A 13243-nucleotide genomic window follows, 5' to 3' on the forward strand; every position below is an offset into this window, starting at 1 on the left:
ATGCGTTAAGTGGGGGTTTCATTACCCCATCCTACTTCTTTGTACTATAGATCAACTGGCCCAGTCTTTTTCACACTTGGTCTGGGAACCATGAATGATTCATAAGCTGTCAGAAGGTGGTTGACGGAACAGGCCACCAAAACTCAGTATCAAACGTACACGCATCTTTCCATGCATGCGAGCAAGAAAATAAGCAAGTTCATGATAGGAAACCTAGTAGCGAAATACTCAAAGCTGAACCTAAGGCTTTCTTTTTGTACATTAAAACCAGCATGGGTGCATTACCAGAAAAGATCCCTTAATTTTATCTGAGGTGGTTATGTAGCCCTTGGATCAGCTAAAAGAGCATTGGGCTAAGCGATCTTCAGGGTCCCTTCCAGACCCACGCTTCTGCAGCCACACAACACTGCACATGCTGGGTTCATTTCACCCAACACTCAACATCTACAGTACAGATGTTTACACGGAGCTGGGCTCCCTGCTATCAGTGGGAAACAGGCCTTGCTAGGAGAGCAAGCCTTCCTCAGGCTTTGGAGGTTGAAAATATGCTGCTAAGAGGGGTTAAATCAAAGTAGCGTTTATCCAGCATTTCCTCAGATCTAATTATGTATATGACTGTCATCCTGCTTTCCTTGTACAGAAAAACTCCCACTAACATTAGTGGGCATTTTTGCCTTAAGAAGATGCACAAGATACAGCCCTTGGATTACAGGGGGGGGAAAAATGCAATTTCAATATAAGTCAAGGGTGTTTGTTTCAGCTCCAAGTGCATTGTGAGAAGAACAGAACTAAAATTGACCTCAGGGTATCCAAAGGTAACGAATGCAGTTTCAAGAGAAAGTGTAGGGATCCGTAGTTACAGCAAAATGTGTGTGGTGTATTTGTATTGTGCGAGGTTTTGTTCTTTGCTGAGCAGAATGACCTATTTCCCAGCATCATGTGATTTTTGTATTGGAAGACTTCTGTAAAGAAGTAGAATTAATTTTCCAGTGGAAAAGATACAAATCTGATTTCCCTTAATTCTGCCCAATAAAATAGTGTAATGTTGCCTTTCTTTTTGTTTATTTAAACTTCATAACCCTTTTGAAAGATACGTATGTGTAAAGCATATGCACATACTTGTCTGTTGTTGGCAGTATGTAGTTTTGTTTTTATTCAAAAATTTACATGGCATCAGGAAAATCCAAATTAAATTACACTTGGATTTAATATGATTTAAAGTCCACCTCCCACCACAATGGCAGTTAAGCACTTAGGCGTCTAAAGTGCACAAAGGGAATTTAAGCCGCCTTCCATGCCTCCCGACACACTGGCACCTACATTTTCTGCTTAAATTTTGCTTAGCTGCCTGAAGTTTTTTCAATTATGCACATGGAGATGAAAATCTAGGGATGTCACTTCTGGCTAAAATGATCTGGCATTCCTAAAACAGGAATTGCTGTGTCCCAATCTCATAAGCAACCCTGTCTATCAGACTTTCTCAGATTATTCCTAATGGAGACCAACACTAGAACTGAAAGAAGAGAGGGGAAAAAAATCAGGCTGTAATTGGGACATCTGGAAGGGAACTGTTTATACAAACTCAACAGCTTTCAAAATGCAGGCCCCCAAAAGTATGCGGTTAGGCACTCGGAATCGCAGTCCCTTCTGAAATGCTTGCTATATATGTATTTTTAGCTTGTTACTTCAATATTTCTAGTCATGTTTCTTCTAACATACTGGAAGTATGCGTAATTATGGCAATAGGATTTTTTTTAATGCTCGTATAACTCAGAAGTGATGAAACGAAAGCTGACTACTCTTTCCCAAAGGAAAAAAAAATGGTTTATGAGTTGAGAAATTTCAGCACTAATGGTAATTAATTTTCAGGCAATTGTTAGAAAGCTGTGTTCATAATACGAGTTTCTGTTCATTTGTCAAAATCAACAGCACAACACTACTGAGAACACAAAGCAGAGAATGCTGTAGAAATGATTACAAAGGCAATGTTGAACATTTGGTAAGCTAAGAGGATATTCAGTTAGGTTGGATTTAAAGTATTAACCTCTTCGGGAGATGAATTCTGGCTTTCTGTATCTTTTGTATCACATGCAGAAGGATGCATTGTGTCGGCATGTGTTTTTGGTTAAGACCTCAAATTAATTAGAGCTTAAATTTAGGATAGGATATGTCACAGTAGAAAATAAGCGGTGTTTCTACATCACACTTCCACTTATGTGACCGGTGCTGTGTATGTGCACTTGCCGGAGCACCCCTAAATTTTCAAGTGGAGATGAGAGCCGATTCAGCTCTTGCAGCTGCAAGTCTCCCTGACCTTTCAGCAGGTGACGTGCCGCGGCTCGTGCAGTACCTGCCGTACAGAACCACAAATGGGTGCCTGGCTTCTGCTCACTCCAGAGGTTAATCAGGGCTTCGCTGCAGTTGCCGGGAAGTAATGAGGAGCTGCCTTTGGACCGAGGTGTTGAACATGACTCAGACATGGCTCAGTATTGAAAACTAACACGGAAATGTCCTCCAGTGATTTCTAATGAACGGTTTGAGAAACCAGAATGAGATTTGGGGAGAGAAGGGCTATATAACAGGTGCGATGGGTACAAAAGGGATACATTTCAAAAATGAGAACTAAATCCCCATTAGTGTTGAGAAGAGTCTCTTCAGGTGGAGAGAAAATCTGCTTCTCCTAATTATACTCACATTTTCAGAAAAATTGACAAGTGAAAATCTATGTAAGAGACTTTCTTTCCAGCAGATCCTGCAGACCTGTTGGGGTGATACGAAATTGCTGCTTTCCTGATGCTCTTAAGTAGATTTTAACGACTTTGGTATGTTAAGTGGTTTTTTTGCTCAACAGAAAAGGCTAGTAGTGCTCTGTTTGAAATCTTGCCTTGTGCACATAACTATCATTGTTCCTGTGGAACAGCTCATTTTAAGGCTGGGGATGATAATGGATGAATATCAAGACAGTTGCTCTGTTTCACTCCAGAGGTAATGGTCAGCACTTCACAGAGCTGTTTTACCAGCTGAGAAAGAGAAGATGCCATTTGCCAGAATGATGTCAGAACATAGCTGAGCAGGAAGGTGGAAATGAATTTATTGGCAACCTTTATAGGTGCTACCTTTGGGGATTTTTTTTTCATGCTGTTTCTGTGTTCACCATTTTTATTCCTAAACTTTAAATGCATTTTCTTTTCTTTCTCTTTTTCTTATCTGTCTCGTGCTAAAATACCCCATGAACGCACCACCCTTTCAGGTTGTAGTTTTGATCATTTGATTGTTACATGCACAACACTCTCAGTGGACTCTATAAGCACGTAAGCACTGCAAAGTAGGACTGCCAGTATATTAAAAAAATTTACACTTTGCTGTAGTTAAAATTCGTGTGGACCAGAAATGGGTTAGGCAAGCTTAACTATCTTCCTGTTAGTGATACAATCTGAAACGTCTTCTGAGTGCAGAAATTATGTCATGCTCTGTTTCTGCAATCAAACTGACATAAGCTAATTCTATTAGATCATTTCCTTGAATGAGCTATTTCTTATTTGGAAACAGACTTGTAAGGTATACTAAAAGTGCACACAGAGCAAAAACGGAAGCTCTGCTCCATGTGCGTCCTTGTGCAAACCCAGAAGCTGCAGAAAAATAAGGTGCAAATACCTGTGTACTACCAGTGTGGGAAATGAAGACAAACAGGAGGCTCAGCACCAGGGCCCGTAAAGGAATGCTAAATTGCCTTTGTCCTGCCTCACTTTTGAGCTACGTGAGGGACTAAAATCACCTGCGATGTTCTTCAGGAAGCCACGGAGACTGCTGTAATGTATGGCAGCCTACTATAAAGCTACACCAGCATAGGAGAATGGCCAAAGATTTTGTGATTGGACGAGGCAGCATGGGCTGAGCAGCATTAGATAAGGCTGATCAGAACTGCCAGTAAGAGGCTGTGCTGGAGGAGATGGAGGTAGAAGAAAAAGCGGCATACACACCTGACCTAAGGGCAGAATCTCTGCCTCTTACTACAACTCATGTACAACTGGAAACCAGTAGTGAGTTCTGCAATAACAGTAAACCACAGCAATTAAGGGATTTAATGGCACTTCAAGAAAACACAGAACATAAATATTTAGATATTACTTGTGTGTGCGCTGTTCTAAAGTAGGTCAAGTTATGATGTTCTGAATGTCACATACTGCAGGTGAAAGGGGAACATTTGGAACCTAAATAACTGTTAAAAACATTTTTTTTTTTAGTAGTTCTCTCATAACTGCTGAAGGTAGTATTTGCTTTACTGCAATGATCCAGAGACCACTGCGATCACTGTCTTTCCATGTTACTGCCTAATGCTACTCTCAAAATCTGTATTCTGGAACCAAATAAAAGGAACTGATTTTTAGAGGTAATGAACATATGCAATCTCAAACAAAAAGTTTTGAGAGTTGCAAGCTCTCATCATCTTGAAGGTAAACCCAATTATTTAGCGGCATCAGTAAGGTGTTTGAAGGCTAACGCTAGCTACTGGTATTTGAAAACATTGTTCCAATTTTAAAGATTTTATGTAAAAGATTTGTGACTTCCAAGCTTTGATACTTCCTCACGTCGCACCCAAGAAAGGAGAAGAAGACCTCCCTACTCTCCTACTCATTGTCTCCCATGAAAGCCTCACCGAGTTGAATTTCTTTGGCCAGGACAAACGCAGCTGCTGCAACCTCCTCATGCAGTCCTGTCACACCCTGAGAACGAGTAAGATTCCAAACAAAAACGTTGTCTTTCAAGACTTATTCTGAAAAAATGACCAAACTTGTATTCCCTTTGATATGTTCTGACCTGCTTCTTTATGGCACACGTAGGAGCACAAAGATATTGTTGGTCTATGGCGTTATGTTTGTTCGAAATCAAATGACATAGGTGAGACCCTGCTCCTTTCATGAAGGGCTTCCATCAAGTCCAGTCCTTGGCAGGGCATACGATTCACCGCATGTAGGGCCATCACCTCTACAGCTGAGAGCCCCCAATTTACCCCTTTTTCCTTCATTCAGACCCCGGGGTTGTACCTGTATTTATTAATAGTGTTATGTAGCAGTTTCCTGCGTTAGTGAGATTTTCCGTTATTGATTCCTGATGGTGCCATCTTCGCACCTCTTCCACGCAGATCCCCTGTCCCTGTGTACGTACCCGAAAGCTTCACGTACACCTCCCCTGGCGCCCGGTCGCCTGCTCCCAGCCCCAAAGGACGGGGCTTGTCTCTAAATTGGAGAGACATGGATTAGATGGATGGACCACTCAGTGGATAAGGAATTGGCTCGATGGTCACACTCAAAGAGTTGTGGTCAACGGCTCAATGTCCAAGTGGAGAACGGTGACGAGTGGTGTTCCTCAGGGGTCGGTGCTGGGACCGGCACTGTTCAACGTCTTTGTCAGTGACATGGACTATGGGATCTAGTGCACCATCAGCAAGTTTGCCAATGACACCAAACTGTGTGGTGGGGTCGACACGCTGGAGGGAAGGGATGCCATCCAGATGACCTTGACAGGCTGGAGAGGTGGGCCCGTGCGAACCACATGAAGTTCAACAAGGCCAAGTGCAAGGTCCTGCACGTGGGTTGGGGCAATCCCAAGCACGACTACAGGCTAGGCGAGGAATGGATTGAAAGCAGTCCTGAGGAGAAGGACTTGGGGGCATTGATTGATGAGAAGCTCAACATGAGCTGGCAGTGTGCACTTGCAGCCCAGAAAGCCAACCGTGTCCTGGGCTGCATCAAAAGAGGTGTGACCAGCAGGTCGAGGGAGGTGATCCTGCCCCTCTACTCCGCTCTTGTGAGACCCCACCTGGAGTACTGTGTCCAGCTCTGGGGGCCCCAGTACAGGAGAGACATGGAGCTGTTGGAGCGAGGCCAGAGGAGGGCCACGGAGCTGATCAGAGGGCTGGAGCACCTCTCCTGTGAGGACAGGCTGAGAGAGTTGGGATTGTTCAGCCTGGAGAAGAGAAGGCTCTGGGTAGACCTTATAGCAGCCTTCCAATACCTGAAGGGGCCTACAGGAAAGATGGTGAGGGACTGTTTATCAGGGAGTGTAGTGACAGGACAAGGGGTAATGGGTTCAAGCTGAAGGAGGGTCGATTTAGATTAGATGTTAGAGGCACTGGAACAGGTTGCCCAGAGAGGTTGTGGATGCCCCATCCCTGGAAGAACACTAGGGCCAGGTTGGATGAGGCTTTGGGCAACGTGGTCTAGTGGAGGGTGTCCCTGCCCGCATCGGGGGGTTGGAAATAGGTGATCTTTGAGGTCCTTTCCAACCCAAACCATTCTATGATTCTATGATTCTATGATGACGGCAGCGCCAGGCTCCGGCTGGCTCTGGCGCGATTAGGCCCGCAGGCGGGGGAAGCCCCCGTACCTCCCTGCTGTGGCGGTCGTGGGACGCTCTGCCGGGCAGGCGGGAGGACACAGACTGCTCTCCCTGAAGGCAGCCACCAATAAAACGAGCCATGGCTCTGGTGAGCGCCCGAGAGAGGCAGCTCTCCCTCGTCAAGGACCGGCCGGGGGCAGGCGCCACCGCTCCCTGAGATGGGGTAGCGGGCTCTGGGCCCCGGCTGAGCGGTGGGGACGCGGGAGCGCCGCACGCCCCTCCCTGGGACGTGCGATCGCCACACGCCGCCCCACAGCCACCGGCAGGGCACACCGGCTCGGTTCGGCTCCGCTCCCCACCCGCCGCCAACGATCGCCGGAGGAGCGGAGCCGCCGTGAGGGGCGCCTCGGGCGGGAGCAGCGGCGCCCCCTGGCGGCCACCCCGCGGTGGGGGACGCAGGCGGAGGCTGGGTGCGGGGCGGGCGGCTCCTCCGCATCGCATCCCGCCGCGGTGCGCTACGGTGCGGAGAGAGCGGTCGGCGGAGATCCCGCTGCGCTGGCCGGGGCCTGGCCGGGCCGGGCGGGAGGAGCGGCGGCGACTACTGCCGCCCCCACTATCCGACCCGACTTTCCCCCTCTCCTCCTCCTCCTCCTCCCCGCCGCCCGGCTCTCCTGCCCCCAGCGGCCCGGGAGGAACTGAACCATCGCTGCACAGGAAGTAGCGGCTGCGGGGAGCAGCGGCGGCGACAGCTGGGGCTGCCGCACTCAATGAGCAAGGCTCCCGCAGCCGCCGCCGCCCGCCCCGCTCGCCCCTTCCCCGCCTCCCGAGGGCAGCGGCGCCGAGCCAGCCCGCCGCCGCCGGGGGGGCATCGCGGACATCAGCAGGCGGAGGCGGGCAAGGCCGCCCGCCCCGGGACTGGAGGCTGAGGCGGGCAGAGGCAGCTCCGGCTTTTTCCGAGGAGGCGGCGGCGGAGACTGCAGGTTGGTGCCGCTCCGCCGGCGAGGCGCGGATGCTGGGCTGGGGGGAGGGAAGGCAGGCGGCGAACCCTGTCCGCGCCGCGCCGTGCCGTGCCGTGCCGGTCCCTCCGCGGCCGGGGCAGCGCCCCCCGCCTCGGTGTTCCCGCACGCTGCCGGCGCGGGCGGTGGCGGCGGCTCTGCTGGGCGCCCCTCTCGGAAGGCCCCAGCGCTCCCCCCCCCCCCCGCTGCGGCGGTGACAGAAGGATCCGGGCCCGGCTCGGTCCGGCGGCTGCGATGCCGGCGCCGCCGGCAGGCGCAGCCCTTTGTGCGCTGGCGGGGGTGTGTGGGGGGGGGGATGCCGGGCCGGGCCCAGCGGCGGGGGGTACCCGGGGGGGGATGGCGGCGGTGCGGGGAAGGGCACAATGGTCCCGCTGGCACGGCCGGGCCTCGGCTGAAATGCATCCTCCTCTCCCGGGTGAGATGGACGCCCTCCCGGGGGGTGCGGAGCGAAGGAGGTGCAGGCTGGCGGCTCGCTGCTGGGAGGATGGCAGCTGGGCTCTCCGCTGAGCTGAGGGGAGGGAGGGAGGATGAGTGAAAAGTGAGAGAGCGGCTTAAAACAAAAAGAAATAAAAAAATAGGAGGAAAGCCCGTTTCGGAAGGGTCAGGCAGTACCTGGGTGCATGGTTTGCGAGTGCAAAATGGAGAAGAGCAAACCCTTGAGAGCGACAACCAAATAGGATGCTGTTGTGCCTGGATTCTGTTCAGATGATGCTGATGGATTTAATAAGCTACTAACCTAATGTGTAGGCTTCTAAATCAATAAGCACATTGATTATCCCCTTATGGCTTTTAATACACTGTATTCTAAGGGAACTTTTCTGTTGAGGCTGTTACTTATTTAATGCTACACTCGTGTATTCTTCCCCTCCAATATTTTCTCCTCTTTGAATCTTCATCTCCCCTCCTTGATTAGGCAGAAGGCAGGTGTGGAACAAGAAAGGAAAGTGGCAGAGTTAGCAGTAATCTTGCTGCTCCTTCTTCAAAGCAATAATGATCTCCTTAGCTCATTGTGTTATCAAACTCATTAATTTCAAGTCCAAAATAAACTTCGTGGCCTTTTCCTCTCTCCCGCTCTAAGGGAAATAGGCTGGAGTCCAAGATTGCGTGTTTGCCATCACTGAATTGCTGATACGTACAAGCATGCTTGGGAGTAAAGTGGTAAGCTCTCCACTTGTCTTGGCAGTGTATCTTGCGTGGTGACGCTCTTCACTTGAGGCTCTTTGCTTGAACTACAGGTCGTTTGGGTGAAGTTCAACATAATCACAGATAGGTATGTGTATTTTTTTTTTTCCAAGCTTGATTCTACAAGCAGTAAAACCCATACAGTTTCCATTCATTTTCTTTCGAGACTGTAGCTGTATAGCAGACAATGAAGTTAAATGGAGTTGTTGTTGTAACCTGTGGTGAACTTGCTTTGCTGTGCTGAGTGTTGGGCTGTTACAGAACTCCTTGTGCTGTGAGGATTTTAAACATAAAAGTTCTGGTCTTTCCTGTAACTTTCACAGGAGCCTTGGCTTTTGGTTCCCTTCTGTGTACTCTAGTCTTCTTCCCCTTCACGTCTATTGTTGCTGAACCTTTGCGATTAAAATTATGTGCATTATGTTCAACCTTTTTTTAAGGGCAATCTTATGTACTGTAAGAAAGTCTCATTAGCTCTTTGGGTCCCACCTTCACCTCTCCACCCCTATACACACACTTAATTGCAGAAAGCAGAATTGTTGTGGTTTAACCTGGCAGGCAGCTAAAACAACCACACAACCATTTGCTCACTTCCCCTCCAGTGGGATGGGGGAGAGAATTGAAAATAAAAAAAAAAAAAGGTACAACTTGTGGGTTGAGATAAAGACAGTTTAATAGGACAGAAAAGGAAGACAATAATAATGATAGAAGAATATACAAGTGATGCACAGCACAATTGCGCACCAATCAAAGCCAATGCTCAGCTAGTTCTCCAGCTGACCTGCCTCCTCATCCAACCCCCAGTTATATAGGGAGTATGACGTCGTATGGTATGGAATATCCCTTTGGCCAGTTTGGGTCAGCTGTCCTGGCTGTGTCCCCTCCCAGCTTCTTGGACGCCCCCCGCCTTCTTTTGTGCAGGCCAGTATGAGAAGCTGAAAAGTCCTTGACTGCTTGGCAGCAACTAAAACATCAGTGTGTTATCAACATTGTTCTGATCCTAAATCCAAAGCACAGTAGCAAATACGTGCTGCTAGAAAGAAAATTAACTCTATCTCAGCTGAAACCAGGACAAAGATAGAGAACAGTTGGTGTCCAAATATAGCTTGAATTCAACAAACACAGGAAATGCACCTGACCGATTATCCCTGCTGAGCACAATTAAAATGGCAGGACCACTTATCAAAACTTTGTACTGCAGTTTAACACATTGCAGATAGCTCAGTCGAGGGTGCGCAAGTTGTACCTGAGGAGGGCTGAAATCAGATTGGGCTTTAGTTGAGGTAATGTTGGACAAAAATAAGGATGTTATTTCCTCTTCCCAGTGTGATTTCATTTATCTCTGAAGAGATAGAATAACAAACAGGACAAAATTCCGCTTAAAATTACAGGGAGCTCTGCTAGCACAAAGTGTATGTTCTTTTCCCAGCCATAGCCAAAGCTTTCTGCCCTGTGTTAATCTTCTTACAAAATGAAACTATTGCGTAGTCCCGTGCTAGCTTAATTTTTTTTTCTTTCTGCCTCTGTTTGCAGAAAGATGCATTGTTTTCAAATCTTAAATGACGTTTTGTTTACTTATGAAACTATTATGGAATAATTGCATTTGAGGCTTATATTTTTGTGGGGAACCGGTGTGAGTAAAGTATTGCTGTTAACTTTAATGAGTGTTCACCTATACTAAATTTATGATAGCCATAAATTATGGGAGGCTGCTTCTACACTTTATGCAAGTACAAAAAACCCCAAGAAAGGTTGCATTCAGTCTTGCTCCTTTGGCTTATGAGAACATAATTCTTGAAGGAACGGCCAAGATACTGACAAAGAAATGTAATTATCATCTGTAATGGCTAAAAATGTCCTTTCAGTGGGGTTTTTTAGTGTTAATACTGAGTGTTGGTGCATGCGTATTAGTCTGTTTATAGTCAGTGCCTGAACAAAGAACAGGTGACTAGACAATCCATACCTTGAGTATTACAAGATAAAGAGCAAAAGAAATGACAGAAAGCAAAGGGAACCCAAAATTTCATTGTATCTCAGATTGTTCCACCACCTTCTGGTGCTGAGCCCCTAATAATAAGGATTCTCTGTCTACACCTGTGTTTCAGGCTAATACGAGGGAACTTTTGCTAGTGGAGTAGCTCTTAGTAAGTAATTGATACCATCCTTTTAAGTAAAACTAAAAGGAAAGGAATGGAGAGGCATTAGGTGTTACCAAATTTCTTGTTTGCCTGTGGTATTAACCAACATAAAATGAGAAAAAGAAACACTAATCCCAAGGCTTCTGCTGTGTGCTTGATGAAGACACTTTTAAATGTGTTACATGAAAATCAATTTGCCATCTCATGCATGATCATGTCAGGATTCCAGGAGTGAGTCAGCACTTAAGTTGAGGGCTGATTATTGCTAGGGCACAGGCACCTATAGGTAAAATCAGGATAATCTAGGAAGTGTTTAACTTGCTGGTGCACCAAACCAATAATCTCTGTTTCCTGTTTTGGTTTATTAATTGCAGCAGTCCAAATTTCAAATGGTTAAAAAGGAAACAAACCCTTGCTTACATATGCTTTGATGCTCCTAAAAATCAGTGGATACCTATGATTTACCTGCAAAATTTCCTTGTGCCTCTGAGTCTGGACACATTTAGGAGCGTGCAAGGCATGACAGTGATGAGAAGCTGGGCACTTACAGCTGTTACACACAAGTCATAGCAAAACTGAAAGAAATGCTTGTGTGTTTGGTAAAGACTAATCTATGAGCGTTGCCTTTGGATCCGGTCCTTCACAACAGCACCTTCTGCTGTGTCTTCATCTGTTGCTGTCTAACCTTGCATGGGTTAGCATAACTGTGTGGTTTAGTAGACAGGATGTTCATCTTGGGAAGCAGGAGGCTTGGGTTCTTGTCCTTGTCCAAATGAGTATGTGGTGTGGTAAGAAGGAACTGAGAGCCACAGGGACTCTTTTTCTGCCTGTAAAACCCAAACAGTTTTAGTAGGAGAGGGCAGTGACCGGCTGTGCCAGGGTACCCTGGTGCGTTACCAAGGAAGAGCTGGGTGAAGGTTATGATACCTTCCGGGGAAAAGGCAAGGAAAGCTGTATCGAAATGATGTGCAGCTCAAACTGTGTGAGGATGCTGCTCATCTGACTGATGGGTAAAGGAGCCAATCAGTCTCACCTTTCTGTTTCATGCCTGTGTTTTATGATGGGGTCGGTATCATCTTGGCACCCTGACCTTCCCCCTAAAGTTGTTGATCTCTACTAGACATAAAACTGGGGAAAGCTGGGATTGATGGTACATCTCCTTGCTGTGTGCTGTTGGTAAATCAGACCAGCTGCTCGTATTTGCTCTTATCAGGCATGCGACTTCCTCAGTGCATTTTCTAGGGAGACCAGGCACGTAATTTTGGGCTGCTTATTCCCCTGGGAACTGGGCAACTTGGGACTTTGGCTCTGTAAGGCTTGCTACTGCAATGCTGCATTTTTTTTGTGCACCCATAGGTACCAGCTCCTTGGTGGAGAGCTAGGATGAAATAAAGAAGCTTTCTGTTGCATCTTGGATGGGGAATGAAAGCCGGTGTATTGACAAATCCTAATACTGTTGTTTATCTTGCAGTCATATCAATAATGTGGTGTTTGCTTTCCAAACAAAAGATCTTTTGAAACTTTGTGTAGTGGAAATGGTAGTTCTCTCAGCCAGATCAATCTCCACCCTGGGTACAACCTTGTTGCCTAATTGTGATTACCGCTGTAGTTTGAGACTGCTCAAAAAAACCCCAGTGCTCTTCTTTGCAGTAGGTGTTAAGCTCCCTGTGTTTTATGAGAATGAAGGGGCTTATAGATTCCTTAAGCATTTGGAGTGACATGCTAGAAATTTTCCTTATGGAAGAGGTGGATCCAAGTGTATGGCAGAACATTTAGAATCCAACACCTCCTCTGTATTTGTGTATTCATGAAAAAAAAAAAACCCAACAACCAACCAAACCAACTATTTAAAACCTTTACAATGTTTTTTGTATCAGTGTTAAGAGCTCTTTAATGGTCAGGTGTAAATGGTATGACGTTGACCTCTCTCTGTGTGTAACACCTCTTGTCCATGCAGACAGACTTTCTCATTTGCTGTAAAGGAAGTGGGATTTCAGTGAAATTTTTAGTTGCTTTTTTTCCCCCTTGTTGTTGTTCTTATGTGTAAGCACTACTTAGGTAATTATAGTGTGTTTGTTAGGAGCCCTGACAGCCTAAACTGAGTTCTTTGTCAAAAATGCAATGTTTCCCTTAATTAAGAGAGACTAGAAGCAGCACCTGAATCTATAATTAAATAGTCAAAGTTGATATCTATTTAGGATATATTAATGAGCAAAGCAAAATACACTTCTGACTAAAAGTGTTGCCCAGAGTGAATGAGCTTCTGTGAGGCTTTTATTGTGGAGAAAAATAATATATTGGTGCTGCAACTGTCACACATGTACAGTTGTGCAAAATTCATGTGAGATCTTTCCAAATTCTATGGTACTCAGAACAATAGCCACTATTTCTTCTTCAGAGCTCTTCAGAGATGTTCAGTAATCCTTGTGACAACCCTATGAAGTGAGTATTGTAGTAATTTTTTATGGCTGGCAAAACAATTAATTGGCATTGTCTCCAGCTGCACTGCAAAAGTGGGATTTTCAAAGTGCTGGTGGCTTGGCCCGCCGCTAAAACTTGTGGTTGCGTGAG

General features: G+C 46.5%; 1 protein-coding gene across 12 annotated transcripts in view; it reads left to right on the forward strand.

The window, feature by feature from the left end:
- Positions 1-6995: 6995 nt before the first annotated feature.
- AGPAT3 (1-acylglycerol-3-phosphate O-acyltransferase 3) overlaps positions 6996-13243 on the forward strand; it is a 93942-nt gene continuing 87694 nt past the window's right edge. For 3 of the 12 annotated variants that reach the window (XM_054813392.1, XM_054813386.1, XM_054813389.1), the window contains exon 1: positions 7033-7319. The gene's annotated coding sequence lies outside the window, so the exon portion shown is untranslated. Of the gene's footprint in view, positions 7320-7614; positions 7635-8538; positions 8626-13243 lie in introns of those variants that run through there. The other 9 variants (XM_054813395.1, XM_054813393.1, XM_054813390.1 and 6 more) reach the window with 7 other exon arrangements.

Source organism: Grus americana, chromosome 1, assembly GCF_028858705.1.
Source record: "Grus americana isolate bGruAme1 chromosome 1, bGruAme1.mat, whole genome shotgun sequence".
NCBI classification, from domain to species: domain Eukaryota; kingdom Metazoa; phylum Chordata; class Aves; order Gruiformes; family Gruidae; genus Grus; species Grus americana.